Genomic DNA, 18892 nt, shown 5'->3' with positions numbered 1-18892 from the left:
TGTTTATTTTTGTGAGTAAGCCTAAATCCCTTCCTTTAGAAAATGAACACAAACATCTGTCTGCCGTGAAGTTCCTTTCAAAAGCATAATGCTCTTTGGTTGGGCTTTGCCAGAGTGTATTTGTTTTGCCTTTGAGCAAGATGAGCTCTCCGTCTGTTCACAATGTCAATGCACTCGACTGTTGATAAGATGCCCTTTTGGAACAATACTGTGCCATGCCTCTAATCCCAAATCAGAGCAAACAATATAACATCTCTGATTATTGATTTCTTAAATATAATAGTTGAAACAGGAAAACATTAATAATAGTTATTAAAAAGTTACTTGGATTCTAACCTTTTCAGAAACCAACTAGATGATATTGTTTCATGAATCCAGTTGTATAGATCATTGGTTAATCCCAGATATATGAAGAAACGGGGAGATTTGAGAAAAATATCTGTAATCTAGTGCTTTTATCTAAGAGGGGTCTGATCTGAACCACTTCTTAAACTTTAGTGTGCATCAGGAGTCACCCGAAAAACTTGTTAAAATACAGATTCCTGGGCCCCACCCCAGAGAGTCTAATGCAGTAGGTATTGGGAGGAGCCTGAAAATTTGAATTTCTAACAATCTCTCAGGTGATACTGATGCTTTTAGTCCATAAACCACACTTGGAGTAAAACTGTCCCAATCCACATCAGGTGTGAAAAGAGTCTGCAAAAGAGAGTTATGATTTTTACCTTTCACCTTTGCTCAAAGGTGATGTACAGGCACTATGCAACATATGCCTCAAATACAATGTGAATGTTTTTACTTGCTCCGGGAAGGAACTTAACTACTTATTGCTAAAAGCAGATTCTACTGAGACATGGATTTTGTTATTGCTGTTCCAAGTAAACCTTTCACACAGTTCTAGCATGGTCTTTGGTATTAATAAAACACCCAAATTAACTGAAGAATAATGGCAACCTGTCAGATTGCCATTGGGGTAGATTGTTTAAAGGCCAGAAATCCCTCCCATCTCACGCTGCATTCTTTGCTGTGCGACTTTGCTGAGTCTCGCATCCAGAATTGGAGTGTATTTATAGTCAACCTCCGGAACTTGTGCTGACCTCGTGACTTGCTTTCACCAATAAAATGTGCTGAAAGTGACGTTATGCAAATCCCAGCCCCTAGGCCTCAAAAAGCCTTGCGGCTTCCGCATTTGCCTTTTTGGAAAACTGTCTTGAAATTGCCGTGTGAGGAGAAAATCTAACTTAGTGGAAGATGAGAGAGCCTGGAGGAGGAACGAGGCACCCCAGCCAATAGCCCACACCTGCCGGACGTGTACGAGGCCCTCTTGGATTTGGAGCCCACTTGACCTCCAGCTGAGTGCAGCTGCGTGAACGAATCCAGGCAAAACCAGTGGAGGACCTGCCCGGTCAACCCTTAGAAACGTGAGAAATAATAAATCATTTTTTTAAGCCACTAAATTGTGGGATATTTTGTTAAACATCAATGATTAACTGATAAAATCATCTGCTTCAGTGAATCTAGGTAACCTGAGGGTCCCTAACTAGGACAAAAATAATAATGTAAGAACCTGTCAGTCAGCAGTGCCTGCAAGGATATGGCAGAGTCCGCATGGGTGAGTAGTGATGCAATGCATTGGCCCGCCCTCATTGCAAGGTGAACTCATCTCCAAAAAGCTAAATGAAGAAGTGAATAAATAAATAAGTAAAGTCATCAGTAAGTATTCTATGTCTGAAGGAGTGAATAACAATAATGTAGTCAAGAAAAAGACCCTCTGTTTTTCCAGTTTCACCTTAAACTTAGGCCCCAGAAACCCTAGAAAATATGAGCAAAGTTTACTAAGATGCATGGTACGTGGTAGTGTGCGACAGAGAATTCCTCACTGCACAGTTAGGCGGAGCATTGGTTGTGGTAAAAAAAAGAAGCAAACTTTCCAGAGTAGAACCACTGATAACTCAACATTTACTCTTTCAAAAGAAATAAGAAATTGGTAGGATTTACATTAAAATAATATCTTCTTCCATAGTCCCTCAAGCAAATGACCTAAATAAATTTTATAATATACAATACTTATAATATTGCCTCACCTTTATAAAACTCTTTATAATTTTTTTTTAATTTATTGGGGTGACAATTGTTAGTAAAATTACATAGATTTCAGGTGTACAATTCTGTATTACATCATCTATAAATCCCATTGTGTGTTCATCACCCAGAGTCAGTTCTCCTTCCATCACCATATATTTGATCCCCCTTACCCTCATCTCCCACTTTATAATTTTTCACTTTCATTTTCAAGGGATTTGATTTGAAATTGGGAAGTAAGATAGAGAATATTGATTATCCCACCAAAACAAAACAAAAAGCACGCCACACACACACACACACACACACACACACACACAACTATATCTTAAGTCCAGGTAAAATTGGCCCAACATCTGACTGATAAATAAATCAATACCCCTTAGTTAGTACTTGGATCACGCCAACTTCAATAGATCACAGTAAGGAGGTTGAGGGACTAATTTTAGAAGCAAAATAAGTATGAAGGGTGCTCACGTGGAGGTCAGTTAATTTGCCCCATTTCCCCAGTTTCCTATTTAGTGGGTCTGGGGTGAGACCCTGAATCTGAGGTTTTAACAAGCATCCCAAGTGACTCTCATGCAAATGATCCTTGGATCAGTTTTTGGAAAACAACGGAGTTCAAAACACAGTGTTTGAGAGACCTGAACCAGCCCCAGCCTCAGCTCTGCTTCTCACTGACTGTTTGACTTCGGGAAGTCCATCTCTCTAAGACTCAGAATCTTCATCGGTAAAATGGGACCATAAGAGCACTGGATTGGTTTGCTAGGCCTGCTATAACAAAGCACCACAAACGGGGTGGCCTAACAACAGAAACTTATTCTCAGAATTCCCGAGGCTACAAGTCATGGTGTTGGCAGGGTTGGTTCCTTCTGAGGTCTGTGAAGGAGAAAGCTCCCTCCCAGCTTCCGGTGCTTTGCTGACAATGTTTGGTGTTCCTTGGCTTATAGATTTCTGCCTTTAGCTTTACATGGCGTTCTCCCTATGTGAATGTCTGTGTTCAAATTCTGAATCCTTTTTATAAGGACACCAGTCATATTGGATTAAGAGCCCACCTTACCACTCCAGTGTGACCTCATCTTAATTAATTACTTCTGCAACGACCCTGTCTCCAAATAAGGTCACAATGCGAAGTACTGGGGGTTAGGACTTCAACATATGAATTTCGGAGGAACACAAGTCAACCCATAACAAGTATCCACCTTTCAAAGTTGCACTGAGACTTTAAGGAGATAAACGTGCGCAACATATTTAGCACAACTTCTGGCATTCATAAGCCTAAAAATTATAGCTGTTAACCATCATTATATTCCATTGTCTTCAGTAACCCTGGGAATGTCTCCTTCCCACCATTACTATAACTATTTTAACATATAAATAGCACTTAAAGAAGAGCACTGGCCCTTTCAAAATAGTTTTGTATGTGCTAGAAAGATAAATGACCTGATATGTTTTTTGATATTTCGCAAAAGATAAGAAAATATAACAATTATGCAAATCTTACCAATGCACTTAGGCTCTGAAAGCTTCTGGAAGACAGGGCAACTGCTTTGGTGCTTTCTTCTGCTTCATAAGACAACTTCTTTTGTAAAATGCTGCTTTTAATTAGATTACCTAGGCCCCAGGGTACTGAGTATTTTCTAATCTTTTGCCTTTTGTGCAGGGTTTTCTGATTGTTTTGAGGTGTTATTTACTTATATATACCCTGACTAATAGAACTGTTGAATCCCTTGGAAATTAAAGTAATTTAAAGAGTTTATTGTTTAACTTAATAATTAAACCCCCCCCCTTGTCCTCGCATAATGTGGTGCTCCTTACAAAGAAAAACCCATCATTGAAAAGTAAGTAGACTTGTGTAAGAGCAGTTCCCAGAAAAACAGTGCCTACTCTATCTCCTAGCAAATTATCCACTTTGCTGATTATCTGCTGAAAACTTAAACTCTTATCAAAGAGAGTGAGAGCTAAGGCACTTGCTCTACCATTAACCCTGTAGTGACTTTTTGCAGAAACCTGAAAGGTCTCAAAATATGTCATTTCTTGTATAGCAGGGCCAGGTAACTAATGTACCCAACTTTTCCATGACGTTATAGAAATTCCCAGCTAGAGTCATCAGTATATAGTCAGAGTCTGACCTTTTACAAGACTCAAAGAAGTATTCTCCAAACTCTTTCAAAATCATATTGGAGTCAATATCTGGTAAGATAAAGAAAATTGGGTATGATTCGCATGGTTCCTTAGTCATAGACTGGAGAAAGATAACTTATAATCTTACCTTGCCTAGTAAAATCTTTTATAATTTTTGAAGTTCAAACAAGGGATTGAAGTTGATCTTATGAAGTGAAGTAAGGCACATTTTGTTGTCTCTTTTAAAAAACAGACTCTAAAACCCATTAGATGTCTTATAGGAGACATCTATTGCTTTAGCCTGGCCAACATCCAGCGCTCTCTGTAGGTTCAGTACCTGGTCTTTCAGGGAATTATCCCTTTTCCAACTCCTAGGCCACTTGATTGGATGAGCTGACCCCATCCCGCACCAATCCTCAGACTCTAGAAGTGAGCATGTGATTCTGATTAACCAATAGGAGCATCTGAATTTCCAGGCCACAGTTACTGATTCCAGGATGGACCTGTGACCCAATATGTTTCAAAAAGAATTGGCTCTATTTCCTTTATTAGAACTGCTGGAAAAGATGAGCCTTTTTTTTTTCAGAAGGTGCTAAGCTGGCATGATGCCATCTTTGTCAGTGCAAGGGAAAACCTGCCCAAGAATGAAGCCAACATGAAGAAAAACAGAACCAGGAACTGAAAGAAAGAAACATTATTGATGATGTTTTGCACCTGGAGTTCACTGTGTCTAAAATGCCACTGCTTGATTTTTCAGATATGTGGTCAAATATATACTTTCTTTTTTCTACCAGTTTAAGTAACATTTCTGTTACATGATACTAAAATGATCCAAAGTCTCCACTATATTGATTAACAATGAGATGGACAATTCCTGATATTAACAAGGACATCCATAGGTATGAAGCAGTCACTGAATTGTGATTTCCCTTTGAAGTGATCTCCACTCTTGATATCCCACCACGTTTAACATAATGTCCAAAATAAACATGCTTAGAGAAACCGTGTGACTTTGTAAGTCAGCTCACCTCCTTCCCTGTTTCTTCACAGTCTAGGGTCTGGTCTCCCAGAAGCTGACTTTGAGGTGAGGATTTATGTGCAAGGGATTGATTCAGGAAGGAGAAAACTGGTAAGAAAAAGGAGGGAGCTACACAGGGAGGGGAGGAATCCCAGCCAGGTGCCATCGCAGGCAGAGTTCCTAGAGGGTGGTGTCAGCCTGACCCTGCTGGAGAGCTCTGTAGTGTCATTTACACTTCAGAGTGGTTCCCATTTGAGATGAGGAGTTGGGCTTTCATACCCCTGCACCTGTCAGTGACAGTGACAGCCCCCAGAGAATATAAATTCTGTGCACAAAGGTGTCCAGTAGCCTGAAGGCAGACCTATGAAAAGTCATAGACTATTGGGGGGGAAAAAGTACACTGACAGAGGAGAGATTCAAAAGCAGTAAAAAGGAATACAGAAATGTCTGGGCAGAGCCCCAATATTATCTACTTCGTTCATCCCACTTTTCCACTACCAGTGATTTTGGGCAGGTATTTTGGAAATATATTTGAGATAACATGGAGAGAGAATATTACCTGGGCTTTTCAATCATTATTCTTGATTTTCTGCCCTCAGTCTAACATCTAATCTTCATGAATACTAAAAAGTATACATTCCAAACTTACTAAAATTATTACTGTCAGTAGGGCTTCAGAAATTTAATAGAACTATTATGGCCAAAAAGCCAGATTCTTCCATCCCTAGATTCTTTGGCTATTTCAGTCAGAAACTTTAGAAAGCTATTTGAAGTCCTTCAGATTCCTTGGCTTTGATTCACAAAATGTTCTGGTGGCTTTATATGATTCACACCTAATTTATGAACAAAGAATATTTTTATGTTCCATTCTACCTCAACGTTTAATTCCTTTGTAGATGTGGAAAAAAGCACGTATTTTAGATCATAATACATTGTGCAGTTGTCTTATATCAAAAAATATGTGCATATATTAAATCTATAGTCATGTTTAACAATCGTCTGAAGGTAGAATACATAAATATATGTATATTTATGCATATACTCATACATACTCTTCTAGGAACATCAGATAAATACTAAAGTTACGTAATTGCCATGTTATATTTGTCTGTATCACTGTCCTTGAATGTCAATTTATCAGTCAATTTATCACTTAATATCATCCACACTCAATCAATTTTTGCTTACTGAGTTATTTATTTCACTTTCTTCTCAGCTCTCTCAAGGTACTATAAAACTTAAAAGGTTGGCTGTATCCTTGTTTACCAAAAATTTTCTTCATATTTTCAGCCACTGAAATAATGCCTAAGAGATTTTCCACCTCCCGTAAATTTATGTTACAGAGCTTGTAAATCATGTTGCTACCAAGTTATAAACTTCTGAAAACCTGGGAGGACTGACGAAAATGCTAACAGATTTCTAGGACAGTAACAGTGACCATTTTCCTCTCTCTTGCTCTAGAACACATCCTTTCCACTTTAGTTAGAGCCAGCTTTCAATCGTTATAGTCTACTGCAGAAAGCACTGGGGACAGCCATGAGGGCTGGGATAAGGACAGGAAAAAGAGGCAAATTTGTGTGTCTTCTTTTGAAAAGCTTTCCTCTAGACAAATCGTTTGAATGAAAGGAGGTAAGTGGACATTGTTGATCTCTAATTCCTGAAAGTGGAGAGAGAGAAAACATGAGCAGCGGGGGGAGTAGATGTCAAATTAGAGTCTCAGATACCACTTATCATCATCCTTTTGCTAAATAGTGAAGCATTGGTATTCAGGGAATACTGAAGTTAAGCTCTGAGCCTCATGTTGCCAACGGATGAACTCAGTATTTGAAAACAACTCCAAATCAACTGACCGTAAGCTCTATAACTCACGGAGTATCTTTAAGGGACTTCTCTTCCAGAAAAAAAAAGGCATGTCAATGCCCAAATACCAACACTACTTTTCTCTTTCTTACTTTCTCTCTTGCATCTTTATGTAAATATCATAGTACTATTAAGAGACAAATACGCTGTCACAACACTTCCGCTTCAGGTCAATCGGTGGGGATTCCTCCCTTACTAAAACCAAAAAAAGAAAAAGAAAAAGTTTTAATATAAAAGTCAATACTCTAGGAAACATTCACCCCGCTCTTCTCACTTCCATGCCAACGTCACAGTTTTCCAGACCTTTTTATTCCTTTGGCCCTCATTAACTGTTCTTTCTTTACCCCCTACCCCACGCCACCACCACTGAGCAAACACCAGCGGGCTCTTAAGCACTCAGGAGAATTTTAAAATGTTTTCCTCATTTCTCTGTTTTGCATAAAATAAAATCGAATTAATTTAAAATAAAATAGATATTACATATATAAAATAAAATATAATAAATTATATATATATAATAAAATAGAAGGTATATAATAAAATAGAAGATATATATATATCCAGGAAGAGATAGATGCATCTCCTCCTTGTTGCTGGTCAGAGCCAAACGTCACTGGTTTTACATGTGTTTTCTTGGTGCAACCCACGGAGTGAGTAGCAGGATGCGATTGCACACCATCTTTCGAGGAGCTGTTCTGAACACGGTGCTGAACTGAATAACACATCATTGAGGGGTTGTATTCAGTACTCATACCCTAAGAGCATTACAACAAGCTCCTCAAGCTCAAAACTATTAAGTTGCTCCTGTGACTGTCCTCCAAACCACATCCACTAGAAAATAATTTGCCAGCCTAATTGTGGCACAATGCAAACCTCAAGGAAACGCAGCTGGTTGACCAGTGGGTTCAATGCCAGCAGTAAGGAACTCAAACTCAGACTTGAAGGTCTGACTTAGCCTGCCCTTGTGAGATATAGGTCTTCACAACACAAAGCATTCTGGGTTGATGCAGATGGTTCTATTCATCATGATAGAGGATTACTTTAATTATAAAAATGTACGTAATTGTTATTCATCAAAAGCAGAGCCAATAAAATAAAATAAATACAATAATAAAATAAAATGTATTTTAGAAGTTTGGGGGTATGCACATTTCTGACATCATACATTTTCACCTTAAACCATTGTTTTGCTGGCCAATCAATATCACATATCCTACCTAGATTAGTTGAGTTAGTCTTAAAGAAAAATAATGACCAGTGTGTTACATGAAATGTATCATATATATATGTGTGTGTGTGTGTGTGTGTGTGTGTGTGTGTGTGTAACGTGTATATTTACTTCTTACAATCAATTTATCACAAAATGTGTCCCAGTCCTTTTACAAGTACTAAATATGACATCTTTAACTATTATCCTTCCTTTTCTAAAAGTAACCCCATCAAAACACAACAAATTATACTTTTTGTAATTTTAAATGCTTAACAAATGCTAAGTGATTTCATCGCCCCAAAATTAATGAATACAAATTTCAGGTTAATAATCATTCCATTCAACCCAACATTCTTTAAGATCAACAGAGACAATTCTAGGTCATTTTTTAGTGAAACTGTCCTTTATTGACATGGCATTATGGAATATAACAGGAAAAAATTTTTTCAACATGCTTTTTAAGTTAAATGATATTTTACTTCCCAAAAACTACACAAAGTTCAGATACATGATGCAAAAATACTTCCCTGTGTATCTTGTTAAATTTCTGTGCTGAGCCAAAGAAGACCTTCTTTTCCTCCTGGTTATCTACATCTGTATCATGAGTTTTATGTGCTGTATTTTTCAAGTCAATTTCACATCCTGCCTTTAGGGACTGACTTGTGCTTCACTGATACTATAACTCTTATTTACTGATTTTATGCCTGACTCCTAGAATTTATGGTCTTGAAAGAGCTGCCAGCTAAGATCCAATCAGCTTTCAGCTCACTTTCAATGAGGAATCAAAAAGCACTCCAAAATACATATAACACCTTAAAAGAAAGATGAATGTTTTCCTTCTTTTTTTTTTTTTTTGAGTACAACTTTCTAAACATATGAATGGTAAATAACATAGAACTCAGTGACACTGACTACAAATCTCCATTACTTTGCTTACCAATTTATTAAGGATTCACATATATAAAAAGATCACACAACTTCAACATTTGATTACCAGCTTGCTCACTAGATACAAATTATATTGCTCTGAAAATGACTTTCCAGAGCTGAAAAGTTATTAATATTGAAACTAATGCATTGGATCTTTAGTAATCAAAACAGATCAATACAAATCTCTTCACTGAGTGCCATTTTCATTGTGAAGTAAATTTTGAATAAAAACATTCTACTTAATTTAGATGAAAGTTTTAACTACGAGTATGTTCAAGCATTTGTAAATATGTCTTATTAATTACCAGCGTGATTGTATTTTCAAAAGGATTTCTCCTCTGTTCCATGCTATCCCTATGACCATGCCTTTCTCACTCTTAACTACATGCAGTTTATCAATTTACTTCAGGACACTCATAAACAGACACTATAAGAGGAGCACAAGCAAAATTTAGTGGACCTGGCATTTCAATACTTTCTGTCCAGTCTTGACAAATTAACCAAATAATGAATACAAAGTTGAAGCAATCACTCATGGCAGTGATGGGGGTAAATAAACACAAATGGCTGATTAATTGTCGTATCTTTTGTTTAGTGTTCTTGAACTTGCTGCTTATGAAAGGGATTTGTCATTAAAAATTTGCTGCTTTATTTAATTAACATAATGGGGAAGCCTCAGAAAGGAAGTAATCTGGATTACCTAATTACCTGAATTATACTAATGAGCCCGATAGGGAAATGTCCCTTCCCCTCTTAAAGTTATCTCCTCTCAAATTAGGAGTTTCTTTCAACTCCCAAATCCTCATCTGCAGAAATCAAGACCATGGTGCAGGTATTCTCTCGTTAGCTTGACCTCTAGAGGGCGATCCTTCCTAATTTTAAAAGGATCCAAATCTATGGGAAAGAGCTGAGAAGCTCATCAAATCCCAGAAATGAAAAGTAGTCATCTCTTGTGAAGACTGTAACAGAGGAAATCTATCATGGCTTTCAAGTTACCTGTGCTACACCCATCACCCCAGTGTTTATTTTTCACACCGTGTCTTTTTTTTTTTTTTTTTTTCATTCCTTCACTCATGAAATGTTGAACCACCATTAACTATCTTGGTGTCAAGAAAAAGTAAGTAATCTTTCCAGCTATTTAAATCCTGCCATCGTCCTTGTGTGATGTTTCTTAGCACCAAAATAGTAACAGCTGTTTGCTATATATCAAAGTATTGATACATTAGGTGTCCCATCTCAAGCGTCCTCTTCATGGGTTTTGTCTGTTTCTTTTGCCTGGGATTGTTTTTAAGAGTGTCACCTAGTGACACCTAGTAAATGATAGAGATAGACTCATACAATATGTCATACCTGTCCTTTATAAAATTTCCAAGAAGCCAAATAATTATCCAAGGTGTCTCCTAATTTCTTAGTGGCAGAGCCAGAATTTAATTTCACAGTTTTAAGACATTTATCTGAGATTTGCTTGCTAATTCACCTCCTTTCTATAATTCCACCACTAGGCTCCCTGCAAAAGCAGGAACTCACATTTACTGAGCACTTTCTATGGTCAGACACTGCATTAGACACTGTACTTGAATTATAGCATTTAATCTTTACAATACAATGGTGTCTTATTATCCACTTCACAAATGAGGAACCCAAGGCTCAGAGATGGTAAGTAACTTGTCCAACACCACTCAGTGTTTACATAGTTTAACTATATAATTCAAACCACTGTCTAACAGTCTACTTTTTTGTATACTACTATCTCATCAACCTGGGAAGACTGCCCTAAAATACCTCCTAACCTATAAACTTGTAAGTATTCTTTTCTTGCAAGGATAGTAAGGATAATTCAAGAAAACTCAGGAAAGACAAGTGATCAATTTTCTCAATATTCTCCCTGGCAAGACTGACTCATATTGCTTTAGAAAAAAATCTAAATCCTGATTTCAGACCGTACGAGGTTGCGTTTATGTTACAGATTTTGAAGCCAGACAGCTTACATTGAAATTTCAGCTCCTTACTTACTAGTTGAATTACTTTTAACAGATTATTTAACCTCTCTGGGCCTCAGTTTCCTTTATCTGGAAACTGGATTACAATGCATACTCCACAAGCGAGGCTTAAATAAATAGTTCTATGTGAAGGGCTTACAACAACATCAGGTAAGTACTCAGCAAGCACAAACTCTTCTTATTTTGTTTGAGGTCAAAGGAGAGAGATTTAATAATAATGGGAAATATGAAAGAGGACCACCAACCTGGGGAAATGCACATCATTTAAGCTTAACAAATAAGACATTTCAAAGACCCCATGTAAATATTCCAGTTTGGGGTTTGGTTTCTGTTTGGCTCATGTGGGTGATCTATAACTTCCGAGGTTGCATAATGAGGTTGTTTCTGGGCAAGGAAAAAAGTCTACCTAGTTTAACAAGTTATGTGCATATTTCATTCCAAATGCCAAGTCCCACTCCCTGCCCTCTGCAGGGAAATTGAAATGCCTTATTTCTTTAAGAATACTTCAGAGAAACCAAAGCTGGTCTTGCAGAAAAAGAAAGAAATCCATGACACCAATCTTGCTTCCTTCCCATCAGACATGTCACGAAATTCAGCATTTCATCCCAATATCCCATCCCTTCCGGCCACTCTGTGTTGCCCTCTGTCCGCAACAGCTCCACCTGAACTTCACACTGATGTCTGAAGGTGGAAATCGTGCCATTTGGAAATCATGCCCTGCATTGTCAATTCAGGGGCACCTCCCAGCAAATATTGTGCTCGACATGGTGACGAAGCCACAGCACATCTATCTCATGAACTCCTCAGCAGCCTCTGTTTACTGGCCTTTGAATTCCCTTTGTATTGAAAACATCTGTCAGTAAAGCCAGATGTCAAAAAAATACAAACTCTATCCCCTACTGGGAGCAGTTGGAGGAGAAGACACAATTGGTAGCTCCGCTTAGGACCGAGGACCCTAGGTTTTGCTCTTCAGGTTCTGTCTGTTTGTATGATTATTGCTCTGGATATGAACACATTGCTCTTTTGGGGATACAGCTATGTGCAGCCTAAGCTCCTTTAATAGTGAAAACAGTTTCCCATTATAAGAGTAGGTAGGGTGCTTCATGTACACACATATACACATATATATGTGCCTATATATGTATGTATGTATGTATACATATATAATAACATATAATATACAATTTATAATATATGTAATTAGTTTAATTAATCCAGCTAAGAGTTCATGAAGAGGGTAATTTGCTATAATCATACATATATACACCTTTAACCCAGTGTACGGCAGCCTTTAACTTATGCCCCTAATTCATTTCTAAAGTTACCTTCTCACGCTAACACTCATGAAATTTTTTTTCTTTCATCCTATTGCAAGTTTCTCAGCCTTGTCACTAGTGACATGTTGCTCCCCATAATTCTTTGTTGTGAGGGAATATTCTGTGCATTGTAGGCTGTTTTGAAGCATCCCTGGCCTCTATCCACGAGATGCCAGTAGCAAACCCCTCCCTCAGTTGTGACAAGCAAAATTGTCTGCAGACATTGCTGAATGTCCCCTGGGGGGCAAAACTGCCCCTCCTAAGAACCATTGATCAACTAGCATTGTCTTATAACTTATAAAGAATATTAGATATTTGATTCTCGTTTTGAATATTAGTAGTAATTATTAAGGTTTTATTTTTCCCTTGATTTTGTACTTTGCTTTTCTCTGCCAGTGAATGGAACAGCATTCTATAAACATCATAAAACTTTAATTGGCTTTGTTGAGCTATGAAAACTATAGTGTCACTGAAAGTGAAACTAAGCTCCAGTGTTGTCTATGCACCTGTTCCACAGCTCGGCTTAGTGAACTGGCTTACATGACCTGATTCTAGCAGCCTTCCTGTGTATGATCCCTCCAAAATGCCTCTCTATCAGGTAAAGCCCACAGGAGCATCCAGACAAAGGCAAGCAGTTGCCCAACTATGGAGGATGCCACAGCCACGCACAGCAGGTGCAACGCGGGTCCCAGGAAGCAGTGGGAACTGAACAATACTGCCTCTGTGTAACCTGACTGCCAAGGAAGTGAAAAAACAACCTGTATATTCAAACCACAGACATCTGTGGCATTGGGGCCAGCCCTACATCAGGTTCTGAAGTATGCCGGGTCACATGGGTCATCGTTTCAGCATCCTCCTTCATCACAAGCATCCTCCTTCATCACAAGTCCAACCTGTCTCCTACCCCAGAGGAGCTTCTGGTGCATTACCCACCTGGGTTTGTCTGCCCTGGTGGTTTCTAGTGCTTAAACCATCCTCAGGTAAATTACCTTTCCTGGATCCCATTTGCAGCTGACCTTACAAACTAATCTGTGGTTAGTTAGATCCAAGTTTCTACACTGGTGGCCCTTGGGCCAGGTCCACCCCTTGAAACACACATTTCTTTAGCCAGCAAGGTGTTTTTAAGTTTATCTAAAAGGCCCAGAGTTCCAGGTCCCCTTGAAGAACTCGCATGTGACACAACCAGCACTGAAACAGCTGTGGCTAAGTCATAGACAGCAACCTGTTTAGACAGATAAGATCGTGTGTTTCCTGGATTATCCTGGGCCTGCTTCCCTAATTTATTTGTGTACCTGCTTCACCCCCGGAGGCATCTGAGTATGTGACCTTCTCATTTGAATCCCAGAGATTCACATGCCACAATTGTATTTATTTCTGAAAAACAGAACAGGCAAGGCTAATGGAGGATGTAAAAAATTAAAAACAATAACTAAGTTTTTATGTTGTTAATGTGCTTTTCACAGGCATCATTTTTTTCCTAACAGACAATCATCAAATGTCTCTTATCAAGTGCTATTTTTATGTGCTGCAATCAAATGCCAGTCACAGTTTGAAGCACTTTACACAAAACATTTCATCTAATTCTCACAATAGCCATTTGAAGTAGGTACTATTATTATCCTCTTATTGGAGATGAGGCAACTGAGGCACAGAGAGGTTAAGAAGCTTGTTCCAATGTCAGAATCCAGATGGAAAAGAACCTGGTCAGTCTGATCCTGGACTCCAAGCCAAGTTTGTCATGCTTGCCTTGGCATTTTACTGCCTCTCCAATCAAGTCAGCTCTCACAGTAACCCTGAGAAGCACTCATTATTACTGTCCCCATCTTTACAGACACAGGAATTGTTGCTCAGACAAGTTAAGGAAGTCTCCCCAAAATACTTGCAGAAGCACTATAGAGGAGAAACCATCCACAGTCTATACCACGTCCCAGAGTCCGCCCAAAGCAGCAGTGCTGGGGATTCAGTACCAGACACACCATGGCTGCAGCAGCCCCTTTCCCCTCAGACTCTAACCAAAGGTGGCATGCATGGGGGTCTGCTCTGCTCTGTTCCGGTTCCCAAACCCTGTGACGGGTCAGCACAGAGAGCCAGGAAAGCTTTCCAGATTCCCCAAGCCAGGAGGCCACACCACCTGAAGGGCAGGGCTCATCACCAGGGCCCATGCCAAGTCTGCTGAACTTGCTGTGCCCTACACAGCGGTTCCTGTTCTGGTGAGATGCAGAGGAAGCCACAGACGTGGGAGCCAGGGAGAAGAGGAGGAAACTGGGACAGTTGGAGGATAATTGAAGTAAAAGTTGCAAAGTAATGCACCCCAGGTACACAGAAAGCACAAAACCTAAAGGATTCGAAATGATCAACATCTCTTCTTTAGTTCTATAGCCCAGTCTCGGTTCTTACTGAATATAGCACATATAGACCTAAATGAGCTCATCTCGTACAATGCAAGAAATTGCTCCTGTTTAAAATGCACAGTAGAGAAATGGAGAGAGCCCAACAAACAAATGCTCAGCCAAAAGCTTAGGAGTCATCCTTGGTCGCTCCCTTCCTTTCATGGCCCATGTTTTACCTGTGTAGGTCCCTATCAGCTCTTCTTCAAAACTTAGCCCAAAGCCATTTTCCTCTCTCCATCGCAGCTGCTAGAACCCTTGGCCAAGCCACAGCCATCTCTCACCTGGATGACAGCAGTAATTCTCAAGGCATCCCTTTGCATGCTTTCTTACCATTGTCGCCCCTCAGATCTATTTTCCAAACAGCAGAATGCACCTTACAAAACATGAACCAAATCATGTTTTGAACATGTCCAACGTTCAAAACCCTCCCACCAGATTGAGAATCAAGTCCAAACTTTTTGCCATGTCCGGTCTCTCCACCTTCAGCTTCACTCTCCTTTTCTCGTTTGCTAAAAGCTAAGAATTCTGAGCTTCTTTTCTCCTCAAACCCATCAAGTTCACTTCACTTGCAAACATTCTGCCCACAACTCTCTTTTCCTACATTTTCCACTTGCTATTTCCTCACTTCCTTCAAGTTTCTTGTCTGATATCATATCCTTAGAGATTGCTTCCTTGACCACAATTTCTAAAATAGCCTTCATTCATTCTCTCTTCTTCCAGCTGTCTCTGTCTCCTCACACAGCCTTGTTCTTTTTTTTTTTTTTTAACATATCACTGTCAGAAATGATCTAGTATATGTACTTGCTTACCTCTTACTTATCAGTCTTCCTCCATTAGAATATTATCTCCATGAGCTCATAGACCTTGTCTGTTTCATTCAGGGTTGTGTCTTCAGAACTTAGAACCAGGCCTGGCACAGAGTAACTGCTCAGTAAATATTTTTAAATGGAAGAACAAAGCTATAAACTCACCAAAATATTTCTAGCAGAGGAGATCAAAAAAAGAGTGAGAAGACAAAGAGAAATTAGAAGGAAGGAAGGGAAAAATAGTTACGTCTTTTAAACACGTACAAGAGGGTGACCATCATCCCGCCAAAAAACTGTGTTTGTTGATACTATATGTCCACTGATTTGCATACACAATTGCACTTAGTGCTTTTATAAATCCTGTGAAGTAGACATCTGTGTCCGCATTTTACAGAAAAGGAAGTTGAGAGGGGAAGCGATAAGTAATACAGGCCAAACAGCTAGAAAGTGACAACTGACCGTGAGGCCAGAGATGTTTTTTTGTTTTTCCTCCCACCACTCTGTGACTTTGACTACTGCCTCTGAGATTTACTGCCATGACCTTACGTCACTGCACTTTTTCCTTCAAAAAAATATTGGCTGAGCTGAGCCGGTCAAAACGGCAGAGTATATAGATGCTGTGCTTACCTTCTCTCACAACCACATCAAAATTATAGCTAAACTACAAAACAACCATCATTGAGAATTGCCTGAAACCTTGCTGAACCAAAGCTCTACAACTACGGACAAACAGAAGATGCCACCTCGAGACTGGTAGGAGGGGCAGAGATGCGGAACCGGCTGGTCCCACACCCGTGTGTGACCACTAAAAGTTGGGAGAGATATCTTGGCTGCAGAGGTGCCCCGGGAGGAGCAAGGGATCCCAGACACCCCACACCAGCCTCCTCAGCCCAGGGTTCCAGTGCCTGAAAGAGAAGCCCCCATAATTTCTGGTTGTGAAAACCAGCAGAGATTGTGACTGAGTGAGACAGGGCAGCTGGAGTCCTAGGCACTCCTCTTAAAGGGACCATGCATGGACTTACCTACCAATGGAATCACTCACTCTGAGCTCCAGCAGTGGGGCAGCAGCTGGAAAGGCAACAGGAAGTTATCTGACTTTAGGACGGGACTGGAGGGGCAGCTTTCTCCCAGACAGAGGTGCTGACAGAGGCCATTGTTTCTTTGATGAGCCTTCCCCATTCCTGGTGTGCAAATGCAGGCAGCTGAGTCTCCATTAAGCTGGTTGACACCATTGGTTCTTTACACCCTGGTGATTCTGAGACCATGCCCTTCCCAACTTGTGGGGCCGCCCAAGTCTCTTCCAGTGACTTCTTCATACAAACTGCCTGCCTTGGTTCATGCTTCAGACTTTCCTAGGGTTTCGCAAAGGTTCACAGAACCCAGACAAGCAGCATCTGGCTTGAGCATGTCCTGTACCTCTGGCTTAAACAGCCCTAAGCTCAGCACTAGTGGCAGCCAGCCTTCATTCGTGACTTGGCCTCTCAAGGCACTTCCAAGCACAGCACAGGTGGTGGCCATCTGCAGATTGCTTTGTGGCTCATGCCACATGGCCCTGGGTGTGGCATGGGCTGTGGCTGAAATTGACTTGCAGCGGGTCCCTTCCCAGATGACCCTGGGGCTGGCATCCCCAGTGGCCAGCTTTGAAACAAGCTGGAGCATCACCCAGCCAACTCCCAGGGTGACACACCCAAGGGGTGGATAGGACAGGTACCAGGGTCCTGTTGAGGCAGATCCTGCTCTGGAGGATCAACCCCTGCACCACAGCTCCTCCACTGTAGTCACAGCAAATCCTCACAACCATGAGCCTGAGAGTCAATCCCTCTCATTGCTGTGCAAACATCAACCAAGGCTCAACTACAAGAGGAGGGCACAAACAGCACACACAAGGGACATGCCTAGAGTGCACAGCTCAGATGACCAGGAAGACTGTGCCACTGAGCTCCAAGTCATACCAACAACATAAGGCCACTCTCCAAAGACTGGGAGACATAGCATCCCTACCTAACACGGTGTTTCCCCGAAAATAAGACCTAACCAGAAAATAAGCTGTAACATGATTTTTCAAGATGCTCATAATATAAAATAAGTCCTAATGCATCTTTTGGAGCCAAAATTAATATAAGACCCAGTCTTATTTGGGGGAAAATACGGTAGGGCTTATTTTATATTACGAGCATCCTGAAAAATCATGCTAGGGCTTATTTTCTGGTTAGGTCTTATTTTGGGGGAAACATGGTACATAGAAACAAACACAGGAAAACAGCCAAAATGGGGAGACAAAGAATCATGTCCCAAATGAAAAAATAGAACAAAGCTCCAGAAAAAGAGCTAAACAAAATGGAAACAAGCAATCTACCAGACTCATGTTTCAAACACTGGTTATAAGGATGCTCAACAATCTCAGAGAGAACTTCAACAAAGAGATAGGAAACACAAAACTAGAGATAGAAAACATAAAAAAGAACCAGTCAGAAATAAAAAATGCAATAACTGAAATGAAGAAATCATTAAAGGGGACCCATAGTAAATTAGAGGAAACAGAGGATCAAATCAGCAATTTAGAAGGTAAGGTAACAGAAAACACCCAAATAGAACAACAGAAAGAAAAAAGAATCCAAAAAAATAAGGAAAGTTTAACGGGCCTCTGCGACAGTAACAAGCATACCAACATTCACATTATAGGGGTACCAGAAGAAGAAGAGAGAGAGCAAGGAGTTGAAAACCTATTTAAAGAAATGATGATGGAAATCTTCCCTAATCTGGCCAAGAAAATAAATACACAAGCTCAGGAAATGCAGAGAGTCCTAAACAGGATGAAGCCAAAGAGGCCCACACCAACATACATCATTATTAAAATGCCAACAGTTAAAGACAGAGAAAGAATACTAAAAGCAGCAAGAAAAAAGCAGTTAGTTACCTACAAGAGAACTCCCGTAAGACTGTCAGCTGATTTCTCAATAGAAACTTTGTAGGCCAGAAGGGACTGGAAAGTAATACTCAAAGAGATGAAAAGTAAGGACCTACAACCAAGATTATTCTACCCAGCAAAACTATCATTTAGAATTGAAGGACAGATAGAGAGCTTCCCAGACAAGAAAAAGCTAAAGGAGTTCATCACCAAACTACTATTTAAAGAAATCTTAGAGGGACTTCTTTAAG

At 39.9% G+C, this 18892-nt stretch overlaps 1 long non-coding RNA gene across 1 annotated transcript in view; it reads right to left on the bottom strand.

Annotated features, from left to right (window-relative positions):
• The window catches only part of LOC141567356 (uncharacterized), a 29122-nt gene extending 12653 nt beyond the window's left edge, over window positions 1-16469 (bottom strand). The window contains exon 1 of the long non-coding RNA XR_016019783.1: window positions 15737-16469. This is a non-coding gene — a long non-coding RNA (uncharacterized LOC141567356). The remainder of the gene's footprint in view (window positions 1-15736) is intronic.
• Window positions 16470-18892: the final 2423 nt, after the last annotated feature.

This window comes from Rhinolophus sinicus, chromosome 17 (genome assembly GCF_057876585.1).
Source record: "Rhinolophus sinicus isolate RSI-liver-muscle chromosome 17, RSI-T2T, whole genome shotgun sequence".
Lineage (NCBI taxonomy): Eukaryota > Metazoa > Chordata > Mammalia > Chiroptera > Rhinolophidae > Rhinolophus > Rhinolophus sinicus.
This window is presented reverse-complemented; position numbering and strand designations above follow the sequence as displayed.